This window comes from Alexandromys fortis, unplaced genomic scaffold (assembly GCF_014885135.2).
Source record: "Alexandromys fortis isolate MF-2015 unplaced genomic scaffold, M_Fortis_MF-2015_v1.1 scaffold_135, whole genome shotgun sequence".
Taxonomy (NCBI): domain Eukaryota; kingdom Metazoa; phylum Chordata; class Mammalia; order Rodentia; family Cricetidae; genus Alexandromys; species Alexandromys fortis.
The window spans coordinates 216,554-226,011 of NW_026068036.1; the positions used below are offsets into that span (position 1 = coordinate 216,554).

Genomic DNA, 9,458 nt, shown 5'->3' on the forward strand with positions numbered 1-9,458 from the left:
TTATGAATAACTACATACCATGCTCATCTTTCTGGGTCTGGGTTACCTCACTCAGGATGTTTTTTTTTTGTTCCACACATTTGAATTTAAAATTCAAGATGTCGTTGTTTTTCACAGCTGAATAGAACTTCATTGTACAAATGTACCCCATTTTCTTTATCCATTCTTTGACTGAGGGGCAGGTTCTGGCTATTACAAATAATGCTGCTATAAACATAGGTGAACAAATTTCTTTGTAGTATGATTGAACATCCTTTGTGTATATGCCCAAGAGTGGTATTGATGGATCTTGAGGTAGGTTGATTCTCAATTTTCTGAGAAACTGCCATACTGATTTACAACATGGTGGCATTCCAACCACCATGAAAGCAGGATCCATGTTTTTATTTTTTATTATTTTTTTTTATTCATTGTACATTCCAACCACAGTTCCTCCTCTTGCACTTTGCCCCCATCCTTTATCTACTACTCAGACAAGGAAAGGCCTCACATGGGGAGTCAACAAAGCCTCAGATAAAATAATTGAAGAAGGACTAAGACTTTCCTCCCTGTATCAAGATTGAGCAAGGTGTCATGGTGTGAAAAATCCTTCTATCTATGTGTTGCTTTTATTGGTAAATGATAGGACAGAATAGAGCTACATGAGGTGGGGGGGGGAATCAAGCTGAATGCTGGGAGGAAGAAGGCTGAGTCAGAGAGAAGCCACGGATCCAACAGAGGAAAAAGACGCAAGCTGCCAACCAGAACCTTGCCTGTAGGATATGAGCTTCATGGAAAAAAAATAATAGAAATTGATTAATTTAAAAGATAAGCGTGAGCTAGAAATATGTATAAGCTAACATGCCAAGCAGTGTTGTAATTGATACAGTTTCTGTGTGGCTATTTTGGGGCTGAGCAGCCAGGAACAAACATGCAGTCCTCCTACAACAGATTGGAACCCAGTGTGGGGCCATAGGAAATGTTCTCAAAACAGCCAGCTCATGCACCAGGCATAGATCCTGGTCCCACTCTGAGGGGTCCCACAAGCAGACCAAGTTACACAATTGTCACCCATATGTAGAGGGTCTAGTACAATCCAACGTAGGCTCCCCAGCTGTTGCTCTGGAGTTCATGAATTCCCAGTAGCCTGTGTCTGTGGTGAAATTTTGTTTGTGTTTTAATAAAGCTTTTCTTAAGATCAGAGTGTGTAGCTGACCATACTAATCAGCAGTAGAGGCCAGGCAGTTGTGGCACACACCTTTAATCCAAGCACTTGGGAGACAGAAGCAGACAGATCTCTGTTAGTTCAAGCCAACTCTGGGCTACACAAGATTAAATCAGTCTAAAAGAGAAATAGAGTCAAATGGTAGAGACTTAGACCTTTAATCCCAGCACTAGGGAGGTAGAAATGGAAAGTGATATGGCTGGGTGGAGAAAGAAATGTAAGGCAGGAGGAGGCAGGAGCTTGCATTCAGTCTGAACATTCAGTCTAATAACTTGTATAGACAGCATAGGCCACTTAATCTGAGGATTTGTAGAGACAAGATTTTGTCCCATTGGTTCTGAGGATTTTGTAGAGGTAAAATCTAGTGACTGGCTGCTCTGCTTCTCCTATCCTTCAGCTTTCACCCTCTAATAGCTGACTCTGGGTTTTTATTAATAAGACAAATTAGAATTTGAGAAACATGGCTCAGCTTCACTAGCTGGTCAACAGCCAAGCCTCCTGCAGGTAGGCTGCTCTAACACTCCCCCCCCCCCATAAATCACATCCTGTAATCTTCAAGTCCCACTCTGCCCAAACCTAACCTTTCCCTGTGACCTCAGTGACTCTCTGAGGCAAAGGTTGCAATTGCACAGAGCAGTCAAAGATGTGAGTGACCAGATTTTCAACTGAACAAATGAACAGCCCAGTACTAAAGGCCTAGAGCCTGAACAAAATTCCAGGGCCCTCCAACAATGGCCTCAGTTGTCCCAACCAGTCAGTGAAAGCAGGCTGCTTCAACACCCTCTATTGATCAGACCTTGTAGTCTACAAGTCCCACTCCATCCCTAAACCCATCCATCCACAGATACATCAGTAGCTCTCTGAGACACAGGCAGAGACTGCACAGAGTGGATCAAGAGTGGTAACCTAAGACACAGATAGCAACAGCAAAAACTGGTCAAAGAGAGGACCGGCCCCTGAGGTACAGATACCAAAAAGGATTAAACCACAAGGTAAAGACACTGCCTTCATCAATTGGAGCAAGAGACAGGTTTGCATCAATTCAAGAATACATTGAACAACCTGTAAAGCAACACGGCAACACCAGAACCCAGCGGTCCTACAAATGTAAGACCTGAACATCCTTACCCAGAATAAAATGACCTTCAATATAACTTTATGAAATGATAGAGACCCTTAAAGAGGAATTGAAAATTTTCCTTAAAGAACTGGAGTAAAAGGCAAAGAAAAATGGAAAGAAGTTAATAAATCTCTTAAAGAAAGCCAAGAAAACTAGGGGAAAAAACCAATCAAACAAATGAAGCAAACAGAACAGTTCAAGACTTGAAAACTGAAATAGAGTAAATAAAGAAAACAAAAACCAAGGGAATTCTGTAAAAGGAAAATCTGGGTAAACAAGCAGGAACTACAGATGCAAACATAACCAACAAGATATAAGATATGGAAAATAGAACTTCAGGCCTTGAAGGATAGAGGAAATAGATTCATTGGTCAAATAAAATGTGAAATCCAACAAACTCTTAACACGAAATATCCAAGAAATCAAGGACACCATGAAAAGACCAAACCTAGGAACAATGGGGATAGAACAAGAAAAACTCTAGCTCAAAGGCACAGAAAATATGTTCAGAAAAGTCATAAAAAATTTCTCAACCTAGAGAAGAATAAGTCTATTAATGCATAAGAAACTAACAGAGCACAAAACAAACTGGACCATAAAAAAGGTTCCCTTGCCATATAATAATAAAAGCACTAAACATACATTATAAAGAAAGAATATTAAGAGTTGCAAAGAAAAACAATCAAGTAACATAAAAAGACAAATCTATCAGAATTATACTTGACATCTCGATTGAAACCCTGAAAGAAAGAAGGTCCTGGACAGACGTGCTATAGACACTAAGAGACCATAGATGTAAGCCCAAACTACTATACCCAGCAAAGCTTTAGATCACCATAGACAAAGAAATCAAGGAATTACATGACAAAAGCAGATTTAAACATACTTACCCACAAACCTAGTCTTACAGAAAGTAATAGAAGGAAATTTCCAACACAAGGAAGTTTGTTGCACTTACAAAAACAAAGGCAACAGATAACTTCACACCATCAAATCCCAAAGAAAGAAAACACAAAAATACTACAACCAAAAATAACAAGAATTAATACTCACTAGACATTAATATCCCTTAATATCAATGGACTCAGTTCACTTATGAAAAAGGCACAGGATAACAGAATGGATATGAAAACATGATCTATCCTTCTGTGTCATACAAGAAACACAGCTCAACATTAAAGACAGATATTACCTCAGAGTAAAGGGTTGGGAAAAGATTTTTCAACCAAATGAACCCAAGAAACAATCAGGTGTAGTTATCCTAATATCAAAAAAAAATAGACTTCAAACTAAAATCAATCAGAAGAGATGCAAAGGACATTTCATACTCATCACAGGAAAAATGCATCAAGAATTCTCAATCATGAACATCTATGCTCCAAATAGAAGTGCATCAACTTACGTAAAAGAAGTATTAGTAAAGCTTTAATTGTTCATCAAACCCCACACACTAATATTAGTAGACTTCAACACCCCACTCTCATCAATGGACAGGTCAGACAGATAGAGCCTAACAGAGAAATAAAGGAACTAACAGATGTCATGACTCAAATGGACGTAACAGACGTGTATAGAACATTTCAACCAAACAAAAAAGAATAGTACCTCATGGAACCTTCTCTATACTTGGCCACATACTCAGTAACAAAACAAACCTCAACAGACACAAAAAATCAGATAATGCCTTATATCTTATCAGATCACCATGGCTTAAATTTAGAATTCAACAACAACATTAATTGCAGACAGCCTAAAAACTCACTGAAATTCAACAGTGCTCAATTGAATCACCCCTGTGTCAAAGAAGAAATAAAGAAATTAAAGACTTCCTGGAATTCAACAAAAATGAATGCACAACATACCCAAACCTATGGTACACAATGAAATCAGTGCTAAGAGGAAAGTTTTTAGTGCTTAGTGCCTACATTAAGATAGAAGAGAGTCACATTAGTGACTTTACAGTACACCTGAAAGCTCTAGAACAAGAAGAAGACTCACCCAGGACGAGTAGATGAATGAAAATAAACAAATTGAGGATGGAAATTAATAAAATAAGAACAAAGAGAAAAATATAAAGAATCAATGAAACAAAGAGTTGGTTCTTTGAGAAAATTAACAAGATACACCAACCTCTATCCAAATTAATCAAAAAGTCGAGAGGGAACATCCAAATTAAAAAAAATCAGAAATGAAAAGGAGATCATAACAACAGACACTGAGGTAATCCAGAGAATTACTAGATCATACTTTAAAAACCTGTAATCCAGCCTGGCGGTGGTAGTGCACAACTTTAATCCCAGCACTCGGGAGGCAGAGGCAGGCGGATCTCTGTGAGTTAGAGACCAGCCTGGACTACAAGAGCTAGTTCCAGGACAGGCTCCAAAAACCACAGAGAAACCCTGTCTCGGAAAAAAAAAAAAAAAACCCTGTAATCTTCAAAATTGGAAAATCTTAAAGAATTGAACAATTTTCTGGATAGCTACCACATACCAAAATCAAATTAAGACCAGATGAACAATTAAAACAGGCCTATAATCCCTAAGGAAGTAGAAGCAGTCAACAAAAGTCTCCTAACCGAAAAAAGTCCAGGGCCCAATGGTTTAAGTGCAGAATTCTATGAGAACTTCAAAGAAGAGCTAATACCTATACTCCTCACATTGTTCCACACAATAGAAACAGAAGGAACATTGCCAAACTCCTTTATTTGAGTCTGCAGTTACTCTGATACCCAAACAACACAAAGATTCAACTAAAAAAAGAGAGTTGAAGAGTTACAGATCAATCTCCCTCATGAACATTAACGCAAAAAAAATTTAATAAAACACTGGAAAACTGAATACAAGGACACATCAAAAAATTATTCAACATGATCAAGTTGGCTTCATCCTAGAAATACAAGAATAAATCAACATATGAAAATCTATTTATATAATCTGCCATGTAAATAAACTGAAATAAAAAATATATGATCATCTCACTAGATGCTGAAAAAACATTCAACAAAGTCCAACATCTCTTCATGATAAAAAAAGCTTGGAGAGATCAGGGATACAAGGAATGAAATAAAAGCAATAAACAGCGAGGTGACAGTCAACATCAAATCAGGAGAGAAACTCAAAGTGATTCCATTAAAATCAGGAACAAGAGAAGACAATCTACTCTCTCCATATGTATTCAACATAGTACTTGAAGTTCTAGCTAGAGCAATAAGACAATAAAAAGAGATAAAGGGGGTATAATTTGGAAAGAAAGAAGTAAAACTTTCTCCATTTGCGGAATATTTGATACTATACAAAAGTGAACCCCAAAATTCTACAAGATAACCCTACAGCTGATAAAGACCTCCAGTAATATTATAGGATTAAGATCAATTTAAAAAATTAGTAGCCCTTCTATATACAAATAATAAAGGAACTGAAGTAGAAATCAGAGAAACATCACCATTTATAAGAGCCACAAGTAATATAATATAAAATATCTTAGGGCAACACTAACCAAAGAAGTGAAAGTCCTTCTTTTTTTTTTTTTCCAGTTTGAAACCGTATTTTATTTTAGCATCTTAGGAATATTAACCACATATCTTTAAGCAAAAAAAAAATCATCTTATAGTATTTTTCTTATAATATCTTTAGTGAAAAAAATACCCCAATATTTCTGGTGTAGAAATGATACTGAGTCTTTATGAAATAAATGAAGCCTGTATTTTTTTTCTATCTGTGGAACTCAGAAGTCTAAAAGCAAAGGACACAATTTTCAGAAGAGCAATTTCACCCACTTATGGTAATATTTGCAATATTAGAATATAATTAGTTATAGTTAGAGTCCAAAAGAAACTATCTTTAGTAAAGCACAGCACGCCATAGAAATTATGAAAGGAAAACACTCTTGGACAAAAGGAACACCGTGCAAAATTCAAATTTAAGAATATGTGATGGTTATCAAGGACTTTAAACACATGCTCTGTCCAAATACAACTTCTTCTTACATGTAACAAGATGCATCTGTGTCTGCTGTATGAAGCAGTTAAAACCTGCATAGACATATGATTTCAGATGTGTTAATTTAAATATGCACTCTGTGGATTTATCGTTTTTCTTTATACTTGCAGCAGGAGAGAAAACAGGCATTAAATACATCGCAGTATTTAAGAGCTGAATAGGACAATCTTTCATCATATGTAAACAATTTAAACTCTTCAAAATACAAAGGTGTATACTTCAACATCAACTCTAAAATCACATTTGTTTCTCAATTTCATAAGCAAACCTAAAACCAAAGGGAAGCTCCCTTACAATGACTTCTGATATGATAGGAGTTCACAAGTGTCAAAGTTTAATATTCAAACAAGCAACTCCATGGTCCAATAAGATACCACAGCTGTTCCAGGTATGACCTTACAATGACTGTATCTATTATATATGAAATTAAACTAACAATAAATATGCTTCCACAATTATGTTGCAAAGTGATGACACTAGTGAAAAAAATACCTTTAGCTCAGCAAGAAGATCAAGAGGATAAGCAGACAAGTATTTTCTAACAGGAAAGGTAATTTTTGACAGAAACATAGAAAGACCATTTTCCTTTATGTGGGAATGATAGGAAACATTTATGTGAAACAGTGGACAATAGCAGAACTAGGGATTCTAATTCCACTGCAATGCCTAAAAATAAAATCGCCCCTGCAGCACAGTGTAAGATTTAAATGGAGTTTACACAGAGTCAAACAAAACCTAGGACTTGCTGCTGCTCTGTCCAACATTTCAGTTCTACCCAGGTCAGATCCAAATACTGGTGGTCCCAAGAATTCACTGAAATAGATCATTTTGAAATAAAACATTAAAAAAAGACAGATCAAGATGCTTTAGTGTCCAACTCAATCAACTTAAATGAGTTTTATTTACTTCCCACTAACAAATCTTTATTTCCATTCATGAGAGCAGTAAGTCAACCATATTCAGCTTCCTTGCCCAGTAATTCAAAGGAAAAACTCAAAAAGATTAATAAAGAAAAATGGAGGAATTAATACCCCCTAAATTTTTAAAAAATATGTTTAAGGTTGAAAAATGTTTATAATTCCTAGTAGGAAAACATTATCTGAATGAAGACCCTAATGGCAAACCACTGTAAAATGCTTCAGCCGCATTTGATGCAGAAGGGTAGGGATAGTCTTCGAAGCACCCCAGCTCTCCTGATGAGGTCAGAGGTACACTGGTTTGTATTACTGCAACATCCAGTAAGTGAGCTAAGCTGCTCTTCATTCAGCAAGGGCTCTGTTTGACATTACGCTTGACCGCCAAACTTGGCTGACAATTTACTGATGAGATTCATAACCTTTGGGTTGTTCTGATATTTTGACATATTTGCTGGGTTCTGGGCCACATCCTGGAAAGCCACCATGACTTCTGGATCCTGCATTGCTGCAAGAACCTCGGGGTCACTGAGGATTTCATTGAGTCCAGGCATTCCTCCCATTCCAGGCAGGCCCCTCCCATTCCAGGCATTCCTCCAGGAAAATTACCAGGCATTCCCCCAGGAAAACCACCTGGGAAAGAGCCATACTGAGCCCCAGACTGGCTTCTTCCCTTTGGGCTCTTTCATGCTCTTCTCGAGCCTTCTTCACCCTTTCTATTCTTTCTTTTATCTCTCGCTCTTCACGTTTTCGCTCATATTTTCTCCGATGTTCAGCAATTTTTTGAGCCCGAGGTTGAACCTCTTTCAGCAATGCACTGGTATCCTCGTCATAACCCAGTTTACAGGCCAGGGCTAGATCATGAGCTGCTCTTCCCAGTGACCCAGGAGTCTTGTGCTTTCCCCCACCAGGTGAATGGCTGAGCTGAATCAGGGTTTATCTCAATGGCTCTGTCACAGTCTCGGATAGCAGCATTTGGCTTCTGTAATTTGACGAACACACTGGCTCTCTTGGCACACAGAATAGCCAAGCAAGGATTTAGCTTGATGGCATCAGTGAACAAGTCAATTGCTTTCTGCAGCTCACCATTACTTAGGGCTTCAATGGCAGCCCCCTTCTTTTCATTTGCTTGCTCCATCATCTCCTCAGTTATCTCTGCATTTTCATCTCCCATCTCTTGAGGGTTATCAGTGTCTGGCTCAATTACACCTTCATTGTCAATTTCTAGATGACTCTCCTCACTTGATGGTTCATCCGTCTTTATGCTTTCCTCTGTCTTATCATCTCTTTTTTCTTCCTTGACATTTTCTTCTGATTTAGTTTTGTGAGTAGCAGGTGGTACTTTACCTCCCATGCTCTCCACCCACTCCCTCAGGAAACGCATTTCCTCGGTGTGCAGGACGCTCAGATCCTGCTTACACATCTTCACGAAGGCCCGAAGCTCGTTCACTTTGCGGGGATCCATGGTCAGGAGGCAGGAGGCGAGGGGTGGCTGTGGAGGCCCGGGCGCGGCTCAACGTGACCGAGTGCAAGGGGCGGCTGCTGCGAGGCAGAACAGACTCGTGAAAGTCCTTCTTGACAAGAACTTTAAGTCTTTGAAGAAAGAAACTGAAGACAGTATTAGAAAATATTAATGTTTCCCATGCTCTTGGATAGGTAGGATCAACATAATAAAAAATGGGAATAGTACCAAAAGCAATCTACATCTACAGATTCAATGCAATCCCTATCAAGATGCCAGCACAGTTCTTCACAGACATTGAAAGAACAATACTCAACATCATAGGGAAAAATAAAAAAAACCCCAAAACCAAAACAATCCTGTACAATAAAGGAACTTTCAGAGGCATCACCATCCCTAACATCAAGTTCTATTACAGAGCTATAGTAAGTAAAGCAGCTTAGTATTGTCATAAAAACAAAAAGGTTGACCAATGGAATCAAAACAAATACCCTGATATTAATTCACACACTTACAAAAACCTGATTTTTTATAAGAAATCTAAAATTAGGTTGTTTCCAGGTTCTGGCTATTACAAACAATGCTGCTATAAACATAGTAGAGCATATACTTTTGTTGTGTGATAAGGCCTCTCTTGGGTATATTCCCAAGAGTGGTATTGCTGGGTCCATGGGTAGGTTGATCCCAAATTTCCTGAGAAACCTCCACACTGCTTTCCAGAGTGGTTGCACAAGTTTGCATTCCCACCAGCAATGGATGA

The 9,458-nt window shown here is 38.1% G+C and overlaps 1 pseudogene; it reads right to left on the reverse strand.

The window, feature by feature from the left end:
- Nucleotides 1-7,204: 7,204 nt before the first annotated feature.
- Nucleotides 7,205-8,773, reverse strand: LOC126515427 (hsc70-interacting protein-like; annotated as a pseudogene).
- Between the last annotated feature and the right edge of the window lie 685 nt (nucleotides 8,774-9,458).